At 39.6% G+C, this 16,885-nt stretch overlaps 29 non-coding genes across 29 annotated transcripts in view; all 29 read left to right on the top strand.

Annotated features, from left to right (window-relative positions):
- The first annotated feature begins 3,110 nt into the window (after positions 1-3,110).
- On the top strand, positions 3,111-3,182 carry trnaa-cgc (transfer RNA alanine (anticodon CGC)). The gene has a single exon. It is a non-coding gene; the product is annotated as a tRNA-Ala (tRNA).
- Positions 3,183-6,429: 3,247 nt separating this feature from the next.
- trnaa-ugc (transfer RNA alanine (anticodon UGC)) lies at positions 6,430-6,501 on the top strand. Its single transcript has one exon. It is a non-coding gene; the product is annotated as a tRNA-Ala (tRNA).
- A 287-nt stretch (positions 6,502-6,788) lies between these two features.
- On the top strand, positions 6,789-6,860 carry trnaa-ugc (transfer RNA alanine (anticodon UGC)). The gene has a single exon. It is a non-coding gene; the product is annotated as a tRNA-Ala (tRNA).
- A 283-nt stretch (positions 6,861-7,143) lies between these two features.
- On the top strand, positions 7,144-7,215 carry trnaa-cgc (transfer RNA alanine (anticodon CGC)). Its single transcript has one exon. It is a non-coding gene; the product is annotated as a tRNA-Ala (tRNA).
- Positions 7,216-7,348: 133 nt separating this feature from the next.
- On the top strand, positions 7,349-7,420 carry trnaa-cgc (transfer RNA alanine (anticodon CGC)). The gene has a single exon. It is a non-coding gene; the product is annotated as a tRNA-Ala (tRNA).
- Positions 7,421-7,709: 289 nt separating this feature from the next.
- On the top strand, positions 7,710-7,781 carry trnaa-ugc (transfer RNA alanine (anticodon UGC)). Its single transcript has one exon. It is a non-coding gene; the product is annotated as a tRNA-Ala (tRNA).
- Positions 7,782-8,083: 302 nt separating this feature from the next.
- Positions 8,084-8,155, top strand: trnaa-cgc (transfer RNA alanine (anticodon CGC)). The gene has a single exon. It is a non-coding gene; the product is annotated as a tRNA-Ala (tRNA).
- A 287-nt stretch (positions 8,156-8,442) lies between these two features.
- On the top strand, positions 8,443-8,514 carry trnaa-ugc (transfer RNA alanine (anticodon UGC)). The gene has a single exon. It is a non-coding gene; the product is annotated as a tRNA-Ala (tRNA).
- Positions 8,515-8,803: 289 nt separating this feature from the next.
- Positions 8,804-8,875, top strand: trnaa-ugc (transfer RNA alanine (anticodon UGC)). The gene has a single exon. It is a non-coding gene; the product is annotated as a tRNA-Ala (tRNA).
- Positions 8,876-9,150: 275 nt separating this feature from the next.
- trnaa-ugc (transfer RNA alanine (anticodon UGC)) lies at positions 9,151-9,222 on the top strand. Its single transcript has one exon. It is a non-coding gene; the product is annotated as a tRNA-Ala (tRNA).
- A 433-nt stretch (positions 9,223-9,655) lies between these two features.
- On the top strand, positions 9,656-9,727 carry trnaa-cgc (transfer RNA alanine (anticodon CGC)). Its single transcript has one exon. It is a non-coding gene; the product is annotated as a tRNA-Ala (tRNA).
- Positions 9,728-9,860: 133 nt separating this feature from the next.
- On the top strand, positions 9,861-9,932 carry trnaa-cgc (transfer RNA alanine (anticodon CGC)). The gene has a single exon. It is a non-coding gene; the product is annotated as a tRNA-Ala (tRNA).
- A 289-nt stretch (positions 9,933-10,221) lies between these two features.
- On the top strand, positions 10,222-10,293 carry trnaa-ugc (transfer RNA alanine (anticodon UGC)). The gene has a single exon. It is a non-coding gene; the product is annotated as a tRNA-Ala (tRNA).
- Positions 10,294-10,595: 302 nt separating this feature from the next.
- trnaa-cgc (transfer RNA alanine (anticodon CGC)) lies at positions 10,596-10,667 on the top strand. The gene has a single exon. It is a non-coding gene; the product is annotated as a tRNA-Ala (tRNA).
- Positions 10,668-10,954: 287 nt separating this feature from the next.
- On the top strand, positions 10,955-11,026 carry trnaa-ugc (transfer RNA alanine (anticodon UGC)). The gene has a single exon. It is a non-coding gene; the product is annotated as a tRNA-Ala (tRNA).
- A 289-nt stretch (positions 11,027-11,315) lies between these two features.
- On the top strand, positions 11,316-11,387 carry trnaa-ugc (transfer RNA alanine (anticodon UGC)). Its single transcript has one exon. It is a non-coding gene; the product is annotated as a tRNA-Ala (tRNA).
- Positions 11,388-11,662: 275 nt separating this feature from the next.
- On the top strand, positions 11,663-11,734 carry trnaa-ugc (transfer RNA alanine (anticodon UGC)). The gene has a single exon. It is a non-coding gene; the product is annotated as a tRNA-Ala (tRNA).
- A 434-nt stretch (positions 11,735-12,168) lies between these two features.
- On the top strand, positions 12,169-12,240 carry trnaa-ugc (transfer RNA alanine (anticodon UGC)). The gene has a single exon. It is a non-coding gene; the product is annotated as a tRNA-Ala (tRNA).
- Positions 12,241-12,517: 277 nt separating this feature from the next.
- On the top strand, positions 12,518-12,589 carry trnaa-cgc (transfer RNA alanine (anticodon CGC)). Its single transcript has one exon. It is a non-coding gene; the product is annotated as a tRNA-Ala (tRNA).
- Positions 12,590-12,709: 120 nt separating this feature from the next.
- On the top strand, positions 12,710-12,781 carry trnaa-ugc (transfer RNA alanine (anticodon UGC)). Its single transcript has one exon. It is a non-coding gene; the product is annotated as a tRNA-Ala (tRNA).
- Positions 12,782-13,528: 747 nt separating this feature from the next.
- Positions 13,529-13,600, top strand: trnaa-ugc (transfer RNA alanine (anticodon UGC)). The gene has a single exon. It is a non-coding gene; the product is annotated as a tRNA-Ala (tRNA).
- A 302-nt stretch (positions 13,601-13,902) lies between these two features.
- Positions 13,903-13,974, top strand: trnaa-ugc (transfer RNA alanine (anticodon UGC)). Its single transcript has one exon. It is a non-coding gene; the product is annotated as a tRNA-Ala (tRNA).
- Positions 13,975-14,261: 287 nt separating this feature from the next.
- On the top strand, positions 14,262-14,333 carry trnaa-ugc (transfer RNA alanine (anticodon UGC)). Its single transcript has one exon. It is a non-coding gene; the product is annotated as a tRNA-Ala (tRNA).
- A 275-nt stretch (positions 14,334-14,608) lies between these two features.
- On the top strand, positions 14,609-14,680 carry trnaa-ugc (transfer RNA alanine (anticodon UGC)). The gene has a single exon. It is a non-coding gene; the product is annotated as a tRNA-Ala (tRNA).
- A 108-nt stretch (positions 14,681-14,788) lies between these two features.
- On the top strand, positions 14,789-14,860 carry trnaa-ugc (transfer RNA alanine (anticodon UGC)). Its single transcript has one exon. It is a non-coding gene; the product is annotated as a tRNA-Ala (tRNA).
- Positions 14,861-15,294: 434 nt separating this feature from the next.
- Positions 15,295-15,366, top strand: trnaa-ugc (transfer RNA alanine (anticodon UGC)). The gene has a single exon. It is a non-coding gene; the product is annotated as a tRNA-Ala (tRNA).
- Positions 15,367-15,811: 445 nt separating this feature from the next.
- On the top strand, positions 15,812-15,883 carry trnaa-ugc (transfer RNA alanine (anticodon UGC)). Its single transcript has one exon. It is a non-coding gene; the product is annotated as a tRNA-Ala (tRNA).
- Positions 15,884-16,470: 587 nt separating this feature from the next.
- trnaa-ugc (transfer RNA alanine (anticodon UGC)) lies at positions 16,471-16,542 on the top strand. Its single transcript has one exon. It is a non-coding gene; the product is annotated as a tRNA-Ala (tRNA).
- Positions 16,543-16,831: 289 nt separating this feature from the next.
- trnaa-ugc (transfer RNA alanine (anticodon UGC)) overlaps positions 16,832-16,885 on the top strand; it is a 72-nt gene continuing 18 nt past the window's right edge. Inside the window, exon 1 of the tRNA in view lies at positions 16,832-16,885. This exon is cut by the window's right edge and continues 18 nt beyond it. This is a non-coding gene — a tRNA (tRNA-Ala).

Genomic DNA, 16,885 nt, shown 5'->3' on the forward strand with positions numbered 1-16,885 from the left:
CTAAAAAACCCAGAACTAAGTTTTTATAAGCTGTCGACCCCAAAAAACGAATGTTTAAGGACACAAAAGTGGATACAGGCAGTGAGACAGAGCAGAACGGGTCATATTGCTATAAGAAATGCATTGGAAGGGAACGAATTCGGCGACAGGTTAAATAATTCTTTGACATGGTTAAAAATTATTAATGTTTTTTTTTTCTTTGTTTGTTTAGCATAACCTGTCGCCGATTACGTTCCCCTCCAATTTATTTCTTATAGTAATATGACCCGTTGCGCTGTCTCACTGCCTGTATCCACTTTTGTGTCCTTAAACGTTCGTTTTTTGGGGTCGACAGCTTATAAAAACTTAGTTCTGGGGTTTGTTTTAGCTTGTTTGCTGTACACCTTGTCACATAGCAGCTTTTAGACATTGTTCTGTTTTTTGTAATAAGTCAGAAATGACAAAGAGGCAGCCTCAAGCAATGTAAAGTCAAAGGAGACGGTTGGATTGATTTCCCCCCGGTGGGCGTGGTTTTCAGATTATAATAAATCCGCTCTGTCTCTATTGGCTGTTGCGTCGCTCGCATTTGTGCACGTGATATTGCGGGGCGGAGCTGTGTCATCAGCAGCAGAGTCTCATATCTCATCCTGCTGGTAAGTCGCATCAATAATCGCTCCGTCTTAAAAACTTAGTTTGGATTGTTTTCAAGGCCAAGTTTAAACTTTAAACTACACACGAGTTTACTTATTTTGTCTGTCAGCTCCTAGTTGTTTTATTCGAGTCAAATATGTGTTATTTGTGACGATAAAATGAAGAGTGTGTTAATTGGCCTGCTTGTGAACTCCGAACTATGTATATACAGTATATATATATATATATATATATATATATATATATATATATAACACACACACACACACACACACACACATGCCTATGTATTGTCTACAATACAGCGGAACAGCCCAAAGTGTGGGTTAAGTGTGTTCAAGTAGAGAATGTCTCCAATGGGGCCCACTGTGGGCCCACAGTATGTCCACACTAATGCTAACCCACTGGGGCCCCAATGCCCACCTGCAGTGTGGGTATATTGTGGGTAAAGGGTGGACACACTGCATATACCTCTGTAGAGCCACTGCAGGCCATTAGTTTGACCTACTTTGCATTTGCCATAATATTACTATTAATGCATATGCAGAATAACGGCACTTGTTAAAAGTAACAGTAATAAATTGAAAGTCATGTTTCAAATAATTTCATTTATTCACAGCCAGGTAAAAAATGAAGAAAACACACACTTCAATTCAAAAGTTTGGGGTTGGTAAGATTTTTAAAAATGTTTTTGAAAGAAGTCTCTTCTGCTCACCAAAGCATTATTTGATCAAAAATACAGTGAAAAGAGTAATATTGTGAAACAGCATTACAGCTTAAAATAAATATTTTCTGTTTTAATATATTTTGCAATGTAACTAATTCCTGTGATGTTAAAACTGGATTTACAGCAGCCATTACTCCAGTCTTCAGTGTCACATGATTCTTCAGAAATTATTATAATATACTTACTTGCTGCTCAAGAAATATTTCTTATGTTCTTATTAACGTTTCTTATAATTAAATGTTGAAAACCGTTGTGATGCTTAATATTTTTGTGTAAACTGTGATACATTTTTTTAGGATTCTTTTTGAATAAAACTTTTAAAAGAGCAGCATTTATTTGAATTAGACATTTTTGTTTTACCATGTAAAAATCTTTGTAAAGACTCAAGTATTACCAAATTCATCAGAAGGAATTACTATCCAAAACCTTACAAAAACCTCAAAAGCTTACAATGACTTCTGTAATTACTAAGGAGTTATCATGATCTTCACTTTAGAATACTGTTCCAAATAGTTAGTAGTTCCTTTAGGAGGATGTAGTGACACTTAAGTCATTACTATTCAATACTTTTCAAAAACCTCAAAAGCTTACAATGATTTCAGTCATTACTAGAGAATTATCATGTTTTTCACTTTAGAATACTGATCCAAATAATTAGTAATTCCTTCTGAAATATTTGGTAATACTTGAGTCATAACTAGTGGGTTACCATAATCTTTACTTTAGAATTAATTATACATATAATTATATGCATTATTCACATTAATTATGAGCCTGTGGTTCTTAGTAGTTCTTAGTAGTCCTCTGGGAGGTATGAAAAAAATAGTAGTTATTGATTAGCTAATAGTGAACTACCACATTTGACTAAGCACTATTACTTACTAATTAGTTAATCAGAGTTTCTTGTTAGTGAATAGTAGTTACTATTATTATTGCGTTCCTCATTTGTTTCTGTGTAGTTATTCATTAATGACGGAACAGTATCATAAAGTGTTTCCAATACATGAAACAAGTAGAATGACATTGCAAAATAGGCAGGCTCTTAATTGGTTATTGACAGAAAAATGGGGTTTATGTGTTTTGTTTGGAGATCAGTGTTGTACTTTTAGACCAAATACTACTACTCAGGGAGGAAAATTTATCAAAGTCATGATTAAGTTAAAAAGAACATAAGTTAAAGCAAATGCTGGAAGAGATAATCACATATGAGACTGGTCTGATTCAAAGTTAGGAGCATGTATGGGAATGTTTTTGGAGATTGCAATATTGATTGGGGGTGGGGGGTATTATTCTGTTGTGTACTTTCCTTATTAAGGTAACCAGTTAACAAAGTCATGGTTAAGCAAATGGAAATGCTAAGATGTCAAGTTAATGGAAAGGTAAATTTAGAGGGCAACCAAAGTGTATATTATCAAGATTGGCCTTATAAACCAAATTGGAATTTACAAACATTGGAGGTGGATTCAAGTACCTCAAATGAGAATGAAGAAGATGAATAAAGATAAATGAAGATAATAAAGAGCCAGGCCCTGGGTGTATGTGCTAGCCTAACCTCTCCCCAAGGATGACTCTTTATGATGTGCAAAGTATCTGGGTTGGAGATATCTTTATCGGAAAAAAAGAACTTTTAATAGTGTTACATTCCGTGGTTGTGTATTATGGTAGTGTTTATTCTGTTAGATATGTGCTGGTGTTTTTCTTCTCTCTCTGTGTCTTTCTGTATGTGCCTAAGAGGCAGTTTGTATGAACAGCAGGGGATGTAGCTCAGTGGTAGAGCGCATGCTTCGCATGTATGAGGTCCTGGGTTCAATCCCCAGCATTTTCAAGCAATCGTTACATTTAAATGAAAGGTTTAAATCACATACATATCTCTAAACAATTTGGTGAATGAATTGCAATGTTGGCCTTTAACACCAAAGGCACATATATCTACACAACAGGAAAAGTTTTGAACCATGTATGAGGTCCTGGGTTCAATCCCCAGCATCTCCAAGCAATCTTTGCCTTTAAGTGAAACAGTTAAATCGCATAAATGTCTCTAACCAATTCGGTGCATGAATTGCAATGTTGGTCATTAACACCAAAGGCACATATATCTTTACATTTTACATTACATTTACTCATTTGGCAGACGCTTTTATCCAAAGCGACTTACAAGTGAGGAATACAACAAGCGAGTCGTCATGACGAGGCAAATAGACACAAAGTGCTCACAATACAAGTCTTAGGCAATGCTCAGAGTATCATAAGCTACAATAGAGAGGGATTAGAGGAAGTGAAAGGATAGGTATAATAAATTTTATTTTTTATTTTTTTTATTATTTTTTTTAAGATGAGGTCAAGTGCTCACGAAAGAGATGAGTTTTCAGCTGTCTTTTGAATATTGCCAGGGATTCTGCATTCCGGATAAAGGCAGGAAGATCATTCCACCAGCAAGGAACAGTGAACGAGAATGTCCTGGAGAGTGATTTCGTGCCTCTCTGTGATGGTACCACAAGCCTTTGCTCCTTTAATGAGCGTAGGCTTCTGGTAGGAGTGTAGACTCGTTAGAGTGAGTGGAAGAAGGAGGGTGCAGAGCCTGTGGTAGATCTGTAAGCAAGCGTCAACGCCTTGAATTTGATGCGAGCAGCAATTGGTAGCCAGTGAAGAGAGATGAAGAGAGGCGTGACGTGGGCTCTTTTGGGCTCGTTGAAGACGAGACGTGCTGCAGCGTTCTGAATCATTTGTAGAGGCTTGATTGTGCATGATGGCAGTCCAGCCAGAAGAGCATTGCAGTAATCAAGCCTAGAAATGACCAGGGCCTGGACCAGAAGTTGTGTTGCATGTTCTGTTAGAAAGGGCCTTATTTTCCTGATGTTGTATAGTGCAAATCTGCATGACCGAGCGGTCTTTGCAATGTGGTCTTTGAAGGTCAGTTGGTCATCAAGGATTACTCCAAAATTTCCGGCCAAATTTGATGGGGTAATAGAAGATGTGCCTAGCTGGATGCTGAAATTATGATTTAGAGTCGGATTGGCAGGGAAGACGAGAAGCTCAGTCTTTGCCAGGTTGAGCTGTAGATGATGTTCCTTCATCCATGCCGAGATGTCCGCCAGACAGCTTGAGATTCGTGCAGCTACTGTGGGATCATCTGGTTGGAATGAAAGGAAGAGTTGTGTGTCATCAGCATAGCAATGGTAGGAGAAACCATGTGCCTGAATGATGGGACCAAGTGATGTAGTGTAAATGGAGAAAAGGAGGGGTCTAAGCACTGAACCCTGAGGAACCCCTGTGGTCAGTTGATGAGCTTTGGATACCTCCCCTCTCCAGGCAACCCTGAAAGACCTTACTGTGAGATAGGATTCAAACCAGAGAAGTGGAGTACCTGTGATGCCAAGTGATGAGAGGGTGGACAGAAGGATCTGATGATTCACCGTGTCAAAGGCAGCAGATAGATTGAGCAGAATGAGAACTGATGATTTGGAATTAGCCTTTGCAATCCGCAAGGATTCAGTAACCGACAGTAGTGCAGTCTCAGTCGAGTGGCCACTCTTGAAACCAGATTGATTGACGTCCAATTGGTTGCTCTGTGAGAGGAAAGATGACACCTTGTTGAAAACAACTCGTTCAATTGTTTTTGCTATGAATGGTAGGAGAGAAACGGGTCTGTAGCTGTCTACAAGACACGTGTTTAATGTGGGTTTTTTAAGCAGTGGGGTTACCCGAGCCTGCTTGAATGTGTTAGGGAAAGTGCCAGTGTGGAGAGATGTGTTGATAATGTGTGTAAGTGCTGGTAAAAGTGTAGGAGCGATGGCTTGTAGAAGGTGTGAGGGGATGGGATCTAGAGGGCAGGTGGTGGGATGGCTGGAGAGGAGAAGTTTGGATACTTCTGTCTCAGTGAGGGGAGAGAATGAAGAGAGGAGGTGTGCGGCTGTGTGTGTGATTGGTCTGAGTTCCTGTGTGTGTGGAGCGGAGAACTGACTGCTGATGGTAGATGTTTTGTCAGTGAAAAAATTAGCAAAATTATCAGCAGTTAGTGATGAGGTGGGTGGTGGTGGAGGGGGACAGAGGAGAGAGTTGAATGTTTTGAAAAGTCTGCGTGTGTTTGAAGCGCTGTTGATTTTGTTGTGGAAATAGGTAGATTTAGCAGCATGAATTCCAGCAGAAAAGGATGAGAGCAGAGATTGATAGCAACCTAGGTCATATTGGTCTTTTGATTTGTGCCATTTCCTCTCTGCAGCCCTGAGTTTGGTCCGATGTTCACGAAGAACATCGGATAACCAGGGATTAGAGGGAGTAGCACGTGCAGGCCTGGATGACAGAGGACAGATACTATCAAGAGATGAAGTTAAGGTGGAACATAAAGTGTCTGTTGCTGTGTTGCAATGTTGGCCTTTAACACCAAAGTCACATATATCTACACAACAGGAAAAGTTTTGGAGCCTGTATGAGGTCCTGGGTTCAATCCCCAGCATCTCCAAGAAATCTTTGCCTTTAAGTGAAACGTTTAAATCGCATAAATATCTCTAAACCAATTTGGTGCATGAATTGCAATGTTGGTCTACACAACAGGAAAAGTTCTGGACCATGTATGAGGTCCTGTGTACAATCCCCAGCATCTCCAAGCAATCTTTCCCTTTAAGTGAAACGTTTAAATCACGTAAATATCTCTAACCAATTTGGTGCATGAATTGCAATGTTGGTCATTAACACCAAAGGCACATATATCTACATAACAGGAAAAGTTCTGGACCATGTATGAGGTCCTGTGTTCAATCCCCAGCATCTCCAAGAAATCTTTGCCTTTAAGTGAAACGTTTAAATCGCAGAAATATCTCTAACCAATTTGGTGCATGAATTGCAATGTTTGTCATTAACACCAAAGGCACATATATCTACATAACAGGAAAAGTTCTGGACCATGTATGAGGTCCTGTGTTCAATCCCCAGCATCTCCAAGAAATCTTTGCCTTTAAGTGAAACGTTTAAATCGCAGAAATATCTGTAAACCAATTTGGTGCATGAATTGCAATGTTGGTCATTAACACCAAAGGCACATATATCTACACAACAGGAAAAGCACTTCAACATCAGGGGATGTAGCTCAGTGGTAGAGCGCATGCTTTGCATGTATGAGGTCCTGGGTTCAATCCCCAGCATCTCCAAGCAATCTTTTCTTTTAAGTGAAACGTTTAAATCGCATAAATATCTCTAAACAATTTGTTGAAGGAATTGCAATGATGGCCTTTAACACCAAAGTCACATATATCTACACAACAGGTAAAGTTTTGGACCATGTATGAGGTCCTGGGTTCAATCCCCAGCATCTCCAAGCAATCTTTGCCTTTAATCGCATACATATCTCTGAACAATTTGTTAAATGAGTTGCAATGTTGGCCTTTAACACCAAAGGCACCTATATGTACATAACAGGAAAAGTCCTTCAACATCAGGGGATGTAGCTCAGTGGTAGAGCGCATGCTTTGCATGTATGAGGTCCTGGGTTCAATCCCCAGCATCTCCAAGAAATCTTTGCCTTTAAGTGAAACGTTTAAATCGCGTAAATATCTCTAACCAATTTGGTGCATGAATTGCGATGTTGGTCATTAACACCAAAGGCACATATATCTACACAACAGGAAAAGTTCTGGACCATGTATGAGGTCCTGTGTTCAATCCCCAGCATCTCCAAGCAATCTTTCCCTTTAAGTGAAACATTTAAATCGCTTAAATTGCATGAATTGCAATGTTGGTCATTAACACCAAAGGCACATATATCTACACAAAAGGAAACGCTGTCAGCGTTAGGGGATGTAGCTCAGTGGTAGAGCGCATGCTTCGCATGTATGAGGTCCTGGGTTCAATCCCCAGCATCTCCAAGCAATCTTTTCTTTTAAGTGAAACGTTTAAATCGCATAAATATCTCTAAACAATTTGTTGAAGGAATTGCAATGATGGCCTTTAACACCAAAGGCACATATATCTACACAACAGGAAACGCTGTCAGCATCAGGGAATGTAGCTCAGTGGTAGAGCGCATGCTTCGCATGTATGAGGTCCTGGGTTCAATCCCCAGCATCTCCAAGCAATCTTTTCTTTTAAGTGAAACGTTTAAATCGCATAAATATCTGTAAACCAATTTGGTGCATGAATTGCAATGTTGGTCATTAACACCAAAGGCACATATATCTACACAACAGGAAAAGTTTTGGACCATGTATGAGGTCCTTTGTTCAATCCCCAGCATCTCCAAGCAATCTTTGCCTTTAATCGCATACATATCTCTAAACAATTTGTTGAATTAAATTGCAATGTTGGCCTTTAACACCAAAGGCACCTATATGTACATAACAGGAAAAGTCCTTCAACATCAGGGGATGTAGCTCAGTGGTAGAGCGCATGCTTTGCATGTATGAGGTCCTGGGTTCAATCCCCAGCATCTCCAAGAAATCTTTGCCTTTAAGTGAAACGTTTAAATCGCGTAAATATCTCTAACCAATTTGGTGCATGAATTGCGATGTTGGTCATTAACACCAAAGGCACATATATCTACACAACAGGAAAAGTTCTGGACCATGTATGAGGTCCTGTGTTCAATCCCCAGCATCTCCAAGAAATCTTTGCCTTTAAGTGAAACGTTTAAATCGCAGAAATATCTGTAAACCAATTTGGTGCATGAATTGCAATGTTGGTCATTAACACCAAAGGCACATATATCTACACAACAGGAAAAGCACTTCAACATCAGGGGATGTAGCTCAGTGGTAGAGCGCATGCTTCGCATGTATGAGGTCCTGGGTTCAATCCCCAGCATCTCCAAGCAATCTTTTCTTTTAAGTGAAACGTTTAAATCGCATAAATATCTCTAAACAATTTGTTGAAGGAATTGCAATGATGGCCTTTAACACCAAAGTCACATATATCTACACAACAGGTAAAGTTTTGGACCATGTATGAGGTCCTGGGTTCAATCCCCAGCATCTCCAAGCAATCTTTGCCTTTAATCGCATACATATCTCTAAACAATTTGTTAAATGAGTTGCAATGTTGGCCTTTAACACCAAAGGCACATATATCTACAAAACAGGAAAAGTCATTCAACATCAGGGGATGTAGCTCAGTGGTAGAGCGCATGCTTTGCATGTATGAGGTCCTGGGTTCAATCCCCAGCATCTCCAAGAAATATTTGCCTTTAAGTGAAACGTTTAAATCGCATAAATATCTGTAAACCAATTTGGTGCATGAATTGCAATGTTGGTCATTAATACCAAAGGCACATATATCTACACAACAGGAAAAGTTTTGGAGCATGTATGAGGTCCTGTGTTCAATCCCCAGCATCTCCAAGCAATCTTTGCCTTTAATCGCATACATATCTCTAAACAATTTGTTAAATTAAATTGCAATGTTGGCCTTTAACACCAAAGGCACCTATATGTACATAACAGGAAAAGTCCTTCAACATCAGGGGATGTAGCTCAGTGGTAGAGCGCATGCTTTGCATGTATGAGGTCCTGGGTTCAATCCCCAGCATCTCCAAGAAATCTTTGCCTTTAAGTGAAACGTTTAAATCGCGTAAATATCTCTAACCAATTTGGTGCATGAATTGCGATGTTGGTCATTAACACCAAAGGCACATATATCTACACAACAGGAAAAGTTCTGGACCATGTATGAGGTCCTGTGTTCAATCCCCAGCATCTCCAAGCAATCTTTGCTTTTAAGTGAAACGTTTAAATCGCATAAATATCTGTAAACCAATTTGGTGCATGAATTGCAATGTTGGTCATTAACACCAAAGCACTTCAACATCAGGGGATGTAGCTCAGTGGTAGAGCGCATGCTTTGCATGTATGAGGTCCTGGGGTCAATCCCCAGCATCTCCAAACAATCTTTCCCTTTAAGTGAAACATTTAAATCGCTTAAATTTCTCTAATCATTTTGGTGCATGAATTGCGATGTTGGTCGTTAACACCAAAGTCACATATATCTACACAACAGGAAAAGATTTGTCAGCATCTCCAAGCAATCCAAGCAATCTTTCCCTTTAAGTGAAACGTTTAAATCGCTTAAATTTCTCTAATCAATTTGGTACATGAATTGCGATGTTGGTCGTTAACACCAAAGTCACATATATCTACACAACAGGAAAAGTTTTGGAGCATGTATGAGGTCCTGGGTTCAATCCCCAGCATCTCCAAGCAATCTTTGCCTTTAATCGCATACATATCTCGAAACAATTTGTTGCATGAATTGCAATGTTGGTCATTAACACCAAAGGCACATATATCTACACAAAAGGAAACGCTGTCAGCGTTAGGGGATGTAGCTCAGTGGTAGAGCGCATGCTTCGCATGTATGAGGTCCTGGGTTCAATCCCCAGCATCTCCAAGCAATCTTTTCTTTTAAGTGAAACGTTTAAATCGCATAAATATCTCTAAACAATTTGTTGAAGGAATTGCAATGATGGCCTTTAACACCAAAGGCACATATATCTACACAACAGGAAACGCTGTCAGCATCAGGGAATGTAGCTCAGTGGTAGAGCGCATGCTTCGCATGTATGAGGTCCTGGGTTCAATCCCCAGCATCTCCAAGCAATCTTTTCTTTTAAGTGAAACGTTTAAATCGCATAAATATCTGTAAACCAATTTGGTGCATGAATTGCAATGTTGGTCATTAACACCAAAGGCACATATATCTACACAACAGGAAAAGTTTTGGACCATGTATGAGGTCCTTTGTTCAATCCCCAGCATCTCCAAGCAATCTTTGCCTTTAATCGCATACATATCTCTAAACAATTTGTTGAATTAAATTGCAATGTTGGCCTTTAACACCAAAGGCACCTATATGTACATAACAGGAAAAGTCCTTCAACATCAGGGGATGTAGCTCAGTGGTAGAGCGCATGCTTTGCATGTATGAGGTCCTGGGTTCAATCCCCAGCATCTCCAAGAAATCTTTGCCTTTAAGTGAAACGTTTAAATCGCGTAAATATCTCTAACCAATTTGGTGCATGAATTGCGATGTTGGTCATTAACACCAAAGGCACATATATCTACACAACAGGAAAAGTTCTGGACCATGTATGAGGTCCTGTGTTCAATCCCCAGCATCTCCAAGAAATCTTTGCCTTTAAGTGAAACGTTTAAATCGCAGAAATATCTGTAAACCAATTTGGTGCATGAATTGCAATGTTGGTCATTAACACCAAAGGCACATATATCTACACAACAGGAAAAGCACTTCAACATCAGGGGATGTAGCTCAGTGGTAGAGCGCATGCTTCGCATGTATGAGGTCCTGGGTTCAATCCCCAGCATCTCCAAGCAATCTTTTCTTTTAAGTGAAACGTTTAAATCGCATAAATATCTCTAAACAATTTGTTGAAGGAATTGCAATGATGGCCTTTAACACCAAAGTCACATATATCTACACAACAGGTAAAGTTTTGGACCATGTATGAGGTCCTGGGTTCAATCCCCAGCATCTCCAAGCAATCTTTGCCTTTAATCGCATACATATCTCTAAACAATTTGTTAAATGAGTTGCAATGTTGGCCTTTAACACCAAAGGCACATATATCTACAAAACAGGAAAAGTCATTCAACATCAGGGGATGTAGCTCAGTGGTAGAGCGCATGCTTTGCATGTATGAGGTCCTGGGTTCAATCCCCAGCATCTCCAAGAAATATTTGCCTTTAAGTGAAACGTTTAAATCGCATAAATATCTGTAAACCAATTTGGTGCATGAATTGCAATGTTGGTCATTAATACCAAAGGCACATATATCTACACAACAGGAAAAGTTTTGGACCATGTATGAGGTCCTGTGTTCAATCCCCAGCATCTCCAAGCAATCTTTGCCTTTAATCGCATACATATCTCTAAACAATTTGTTAAATTAAATTGCAATGTTGGCCTTTAACACCAAAGGCACCTATATGTACATAACAGGAAAAGTCCTTCAACATCAGGGGATGTAGCTCAGTGGTAGAGCGCATGCTTTGCATGTATGAGGTCCTGGGTTCAATCCCCAGCATCTCCAAGAAATCTTTGCCTTTAAGTGAAACGTTTAAATCGCGTAAATATCTCTAACCAATTTGGTGCATGAATTGCGATGTTGGTCATTAACACCAAAGGCACATATATCTACACAACAGGAAAAGTTCTGGACCATGTATGAGGTCCTGTGTTCAATCCCCAGCATCTCCAAGCAATCTTTGCCTTTAAGTGAAACGTTTAAATCGCATAAATATCTGTAAACCAATTTGGTGCATGAATTGCAATGTTGGTCATTAACACCAAAGCACTTCAACATCAGGGGATGTAGCTCAGTGGTAGAGCGCATGCTTTGCATGTATGAGGTCCTGGGGTCAATCCCCAGCATCTCCAAACAATCTTTCCCTTTAAGTGAAACATTTAAATCGCTTAAATTTCTCTAATCATTTTGGTGCATGAATTGCGATGTTGGTCGTTAACACCAAAGTCACATATATCTACACAACAGGAAAAGATTTGTCAGCATCTCCAAGCAATCCAAGCAATCTTTCCCTTTAAGTGAAACGTTTAAATCGCTTAAATTTCTCTAATCAATTTGGTACATGAATTGCGATGTTGGTCGTTAACACCAAAGTCACATATATCTACACAACAGGAAAAGTTTTGGAGCATGTATGAGGTCCTGGGTTCAATCCCCAGCATCTCCAAGCAATCTTTGCCTTTAATCGCATACATATCTCGAAACAATTTGTTGAATGAATTGCAATGTTGGCCTTTAACACCAAAGGCACATATATCTACACAACAGGAAAAACCCTTCAACATCAGGGGATGTAGCTCAGTGGTAGAGCGCATGCTTTGCATGTATGAGGTCCTGGGTTCAATCCCCAGCATCTCCAAGAAATCTTTGCCTTTAAGTGAAACGTTTAAATCGCATAAATATCTCTAAACCAATTTGGTGCATGAATTGCAATGTTGGTCTACACAACAGGAAAAGTTCTGGACCATTTATGAGGTCCTGTGTTCAATCCCCAGCATCTCCAAGCAATCTTTCCCTTTAAGTGAAACGTTTAAATCGCGTAAATATCTCTAACCAATTTGGTGCATGAATTGCAATGTTGGTCATTAACACCAAAGGCACATATATCTACACAACAGGAAACACTGTCAGCGTCAGGGGATGTAGCTCAGTGGTAAAGCGCATGCTTCGCATGTATGAGGTCCTGGGTTCAATCCCCAGCATCTCCAAGCAATCTTTGCCTTTAATCGCATACATATCTCGAAACAATTTGTTAAATGAGTTGCAATGTTGGCCTTTAACACCAAAGGCACATATATCTACATAACAGGAAAAGCACTTCAACGTCAGGGGACGTAGCTCAGTGGTAGAGCGCATGCTTTGCACGTATGAGATCCTGGGTTCAATCCCCAGCATCTCCAAGAAATCTTTGCGTTTAAGTGAAACGTTTAAATCGCATAAATATCTCTAAACCAATTTGGTGCATGAATTGCAATGTTGGTCTACACAACAGGAAAAGTGTTGGACCATGTATGAGGTCCTGTGTTCAATCCCCAGCATCTCCAAGCAATCTTTGCCTTTAAGTGAAACGTTTAAATCGCATAAATATCTGTAAACCAATTTGGTGCATGAATTGCAATGTTGGTCATTAACACCAAAGGCACATATATCTACACAACAGGAAAAGTTTTGGACCATGTATGAGGTCCTTTGTTCAATCCCCAGCATCTCCAAGCAATCTTTGCCTTTAAGTGAAACATTTAAATTGCTTAAATTTCTCTAATCATTTTGGTGCATGAATTGCGATGTTGGTTGTTAACACCAAAGTCACATATATCTACACAACAGGAAAAGATTTGTCAGCATCTCCAAGCAATCCAAGCAATCTTTCCCTTTAAGTGAAACGTTTAAATCGCTTAAATTTCTCTAATCAATTTGGTACATGAATTGCAATGTTGGTCATTAATACCAAAGGCACATATATCTACACAACAGTAAAAGTTTTGGACCATGTATGAGGTCCTTTGTTCAATCCCCAGCATCTCCAAGCAATCTTTGCCTTTAATCGCATACATATCTCTAAACAATTTGTTGAATTAAATTGCAATGTTGGCCTTTAACACCAAAGGCACCTATATGTACATAACAGGAAAAGTCCTTCAACATCAGGGGATGTAGCTCAGTGGTAGAGCGCATGCTTTGCATGTATGAGGTCCTGGGTTCAATCCCCAGCATCTCCAAGAAATCTTTGCCTTTAAGTGAAACGTTTAAATCGCGTAAATATCTCTAACCAATTTGGTGCATGAATTGCGATGTTGGTCATTAACACCAAAGGCACATATATCTACACAACAGGAAAAGTTCTGGACCATGTATGAGGTCCTGTGTTCAATCCCCAGCATCTCCAAGAAATCTTTGCCTTTAAGTGAAACGTTTAAATCGCAGAAATATCTGTAAACCAATTTGGTGCATGAATTGCAATGTTGGTCATTAACACCAAAGGCACATATATCTACACAACAGGAAAAGCAATTCAACATCAGGGGATGTAGCTCAGTGGTAGAGCGCATGCTTTGCATGTATGAGGTCCTGGGTTCAATCCCCAGCATCTCCAAGCAATCTTTTCTTTTAAGTGAAACGTTTAAATCGCATAAATATCTCTAAACAATTTGTTGAAGGAATTGCAATGATGGCCTTTAACACCAAAGTCACATATATCTACACAACAGGTAAAGTTTTGGACCATGTATGAGGTCCTGGGTTCAATCCCCAGCATCTCCAAGCAATCTTTGCCTTTAATCGCATACATATCTCTAAACAATTTGTTAAATGAGTTGCAATGTTGGCCTTTAACACCAAAGGCACCTATATGTACATAACAGGAAAAGTCCTTCAACATCAGGGGATGTAGCTCAGTGGTAGAGCGCATGCTTTGCATGTATGAGGTCCTGGGTTCAATCCCCAGCATCTCCAAGAAATCTTTGCCTTTAAGTGAAACGTTTAAATCGCGTAAATATCTCTAACCAATTTGGTGCATGAATTGCGATGTTGGTCATTAACACCAAAGGCACATATATCTACACAACAGGAAAAGTTCTGGACCATGTATGAGGTCCTGTGTTCAATCCCCAGCATCTCCAAGCAATCTTTGCCTTTAAGTGAAACGTTTAAATCGCATAAATATCTGTAAACCAATTTGGTGCATGAATTGCAATGTTGGTCATTAACACCAAAGCACTTCAACATCAGGGGATGTAGCTCAGTGGTAGAGCGCATGCTTTGCATGTATGAGGTCCTGGGGTCAATCCCCAGCATCTCCAAACAATCTGTCCCTTTAAGTGAAACGTTTAAATCGCATAAATATCTGTAAACCAATTTGGTGCATGAATTGCAATGTTGGTCATTAACACCAAAGCACTTCAATATCAGGGGATGTAGCTCAGTGGTAGAGCGCATGCTTTGCATGTATGAGGTCCTGGGGTCAATCCCCAGCATCTCCAAACAATCTTTCCCTTTAAGTGAAACATTTAAATCGCTTAAATTTCTCTAATCATTTTGGTGCATGAATTGCGATGTTGGTCGTTAACACCAAAGTCACATATATCTACACAACAGGAAAAGATTTGTCAGCATCTCCAAGCAATCCAAGCAATCTTTCCCTTTAAGTGAAACGTTTAAATCGCTTAAATTTCTCTAATCAATTTGGTACATGAATTGCGATGTTGGTCGTTAACACCAAAGTCACATATATCTACACAACAGGAAAAGTTTTGGAGCATGTATGAGGTCCTGGGTTCAATCCCCAGCATCTCCAAGCAATCTTTGCCTTTAATCGCATACATATCTCGAAACAATTTGTTGAATGAATTGCAATGTTGGCCTTTAACACCAAAGGCACATATATCTACACAACAGGAAAAACCCTTCAACATCAGGGGATGTAGCTCAGTGGTAGAGTGCATGCTTTGCATGTATGAGGTCCTGGGTTCAATCCCCAGCATCTCCAAGAAATCTTTGCGTTTAAGTGAAACATTTAAATCGCATAAATATCTCTAAACCAATTTGGTGCATGAATTGCAATGTTGGTCTACACAACAGGAAAAGTTCTGGACCATGTATGAGGTCCTGGGTTCAATCCCCAGCATCTCCAAGAAATCTTTGCCTTTAAGTGAAACGTTTAAATCGCGTAAATATCTCTAACCAATTTGGTGCATGAATTGCGATGTTGGTCATTAACACCAAAGGCACATATATCTACACAACAGGAAAAGTTTTGGACCATGTATGAGGTCCTGGGTTCAATCCCCAGCATCTCCAAGCAATCTTTGCCTTTAAGTGAAACATTTAAATCGCTTAAATTTCTCTAATCAATTTGGTGCATGAATTGCGATGTTGGTCATTAACACCAAAGTCACATATATCTACACAACAGGAAAAGCACTTCAACATCAGGGGATGTAGCTCAGTGGTAGAGCGCATGCTTTGCATGTATGAGGTCCTGGGTTCAATCCCCAGCATCTCCAAGCAATCTTTGCCTTTAATCGCATACATATCTCGAAACAATTTGTTGAATGAGTTGCAATGTTGGCCTTTAACACCGACGACACATATATCTACACAAGAGGAAAAGTTCTGGACCATGTATGAGGTCCTGGGGTCAATCCCCAGCATCTCCAAACAATCTTTCCCTTTAAGTGAAACATTTAAATCGCTTAAATTTCTCTAATCATTTTGGTGCATGAATTGCGATGTTGGTTGTTAACACCAAAGTCACATATATCTACACAACAGGAAAAGATTTGTCAGCATCTCCAAGCAATCCAAGCAATCTTTCCCTTTAAGTGAAACGTTTAAATCGCTTAAATTTCTCTAATCAATTTGGTACATGAATTGCGATGTTGGTCGTTAACACCAAAGTCACATATATCTACACAACAGGAAAAGTTTTGGAGCATGTATGAGGTCCTGGGTTCAATCCCCAGCATCTCCAAGCAATCTTTGCCTTTAATCGCATACATATCTCGAAACAATTTGTTGAATGAATTGCAATGTTGGCCTTTAACACCAAAGACACATATATCTACACAACAGGAAAAGCCCTTCAACATCAGGGGATGTAGCTCAGTGGTAGAGCGCATGCTTTGCATGTATGAGGTCCTGGGTTCAATCCCCAGCATCTCCAAGAAATCTTTGCCTTTAAGTGAAACGTTTAAATCGCATAAATATCTGTAAACCAATTTGGTGCATGAATTGCAATGTTGGTCATTAACACCAAAGGCACATATATCTACACAACAGGAAAAGTTTTGGACCATGTATGAGGTCCTGTGTTCAATCCCCAGCATCTCCAAGCAATCTTTGCCTTTAATCGCATACATATCTCTAAACAATTTGTTGAATTAAATTGCAATGTTGGCCTTTAACACCAAAGGCACCTATATGTACATAACAGGAAAAGTCCTTCAACATCAGGGGATGTAGCTCAGTGGTAGAGCGCATGCTTTGCATGTATGAGGTCCTGGGTT

The sequence above is a fragment of the Ctenopharyngodon idella genome, chromosome 6 (assembly GCF_019924925.1).
Source record: "Ctenopharyngodon idella isolate HZGC_01 chromosome 6, HZGC01, whole genome shotgun sequence".
Taxonomy (NCBI): domain Eukaryota; kingdom Metazoa; phylum Chordata; class Actinopteri; order Cypriniformes; family Xenocyprididae; genus Ctenopharyngodon; species Ctenopharyngodon idella.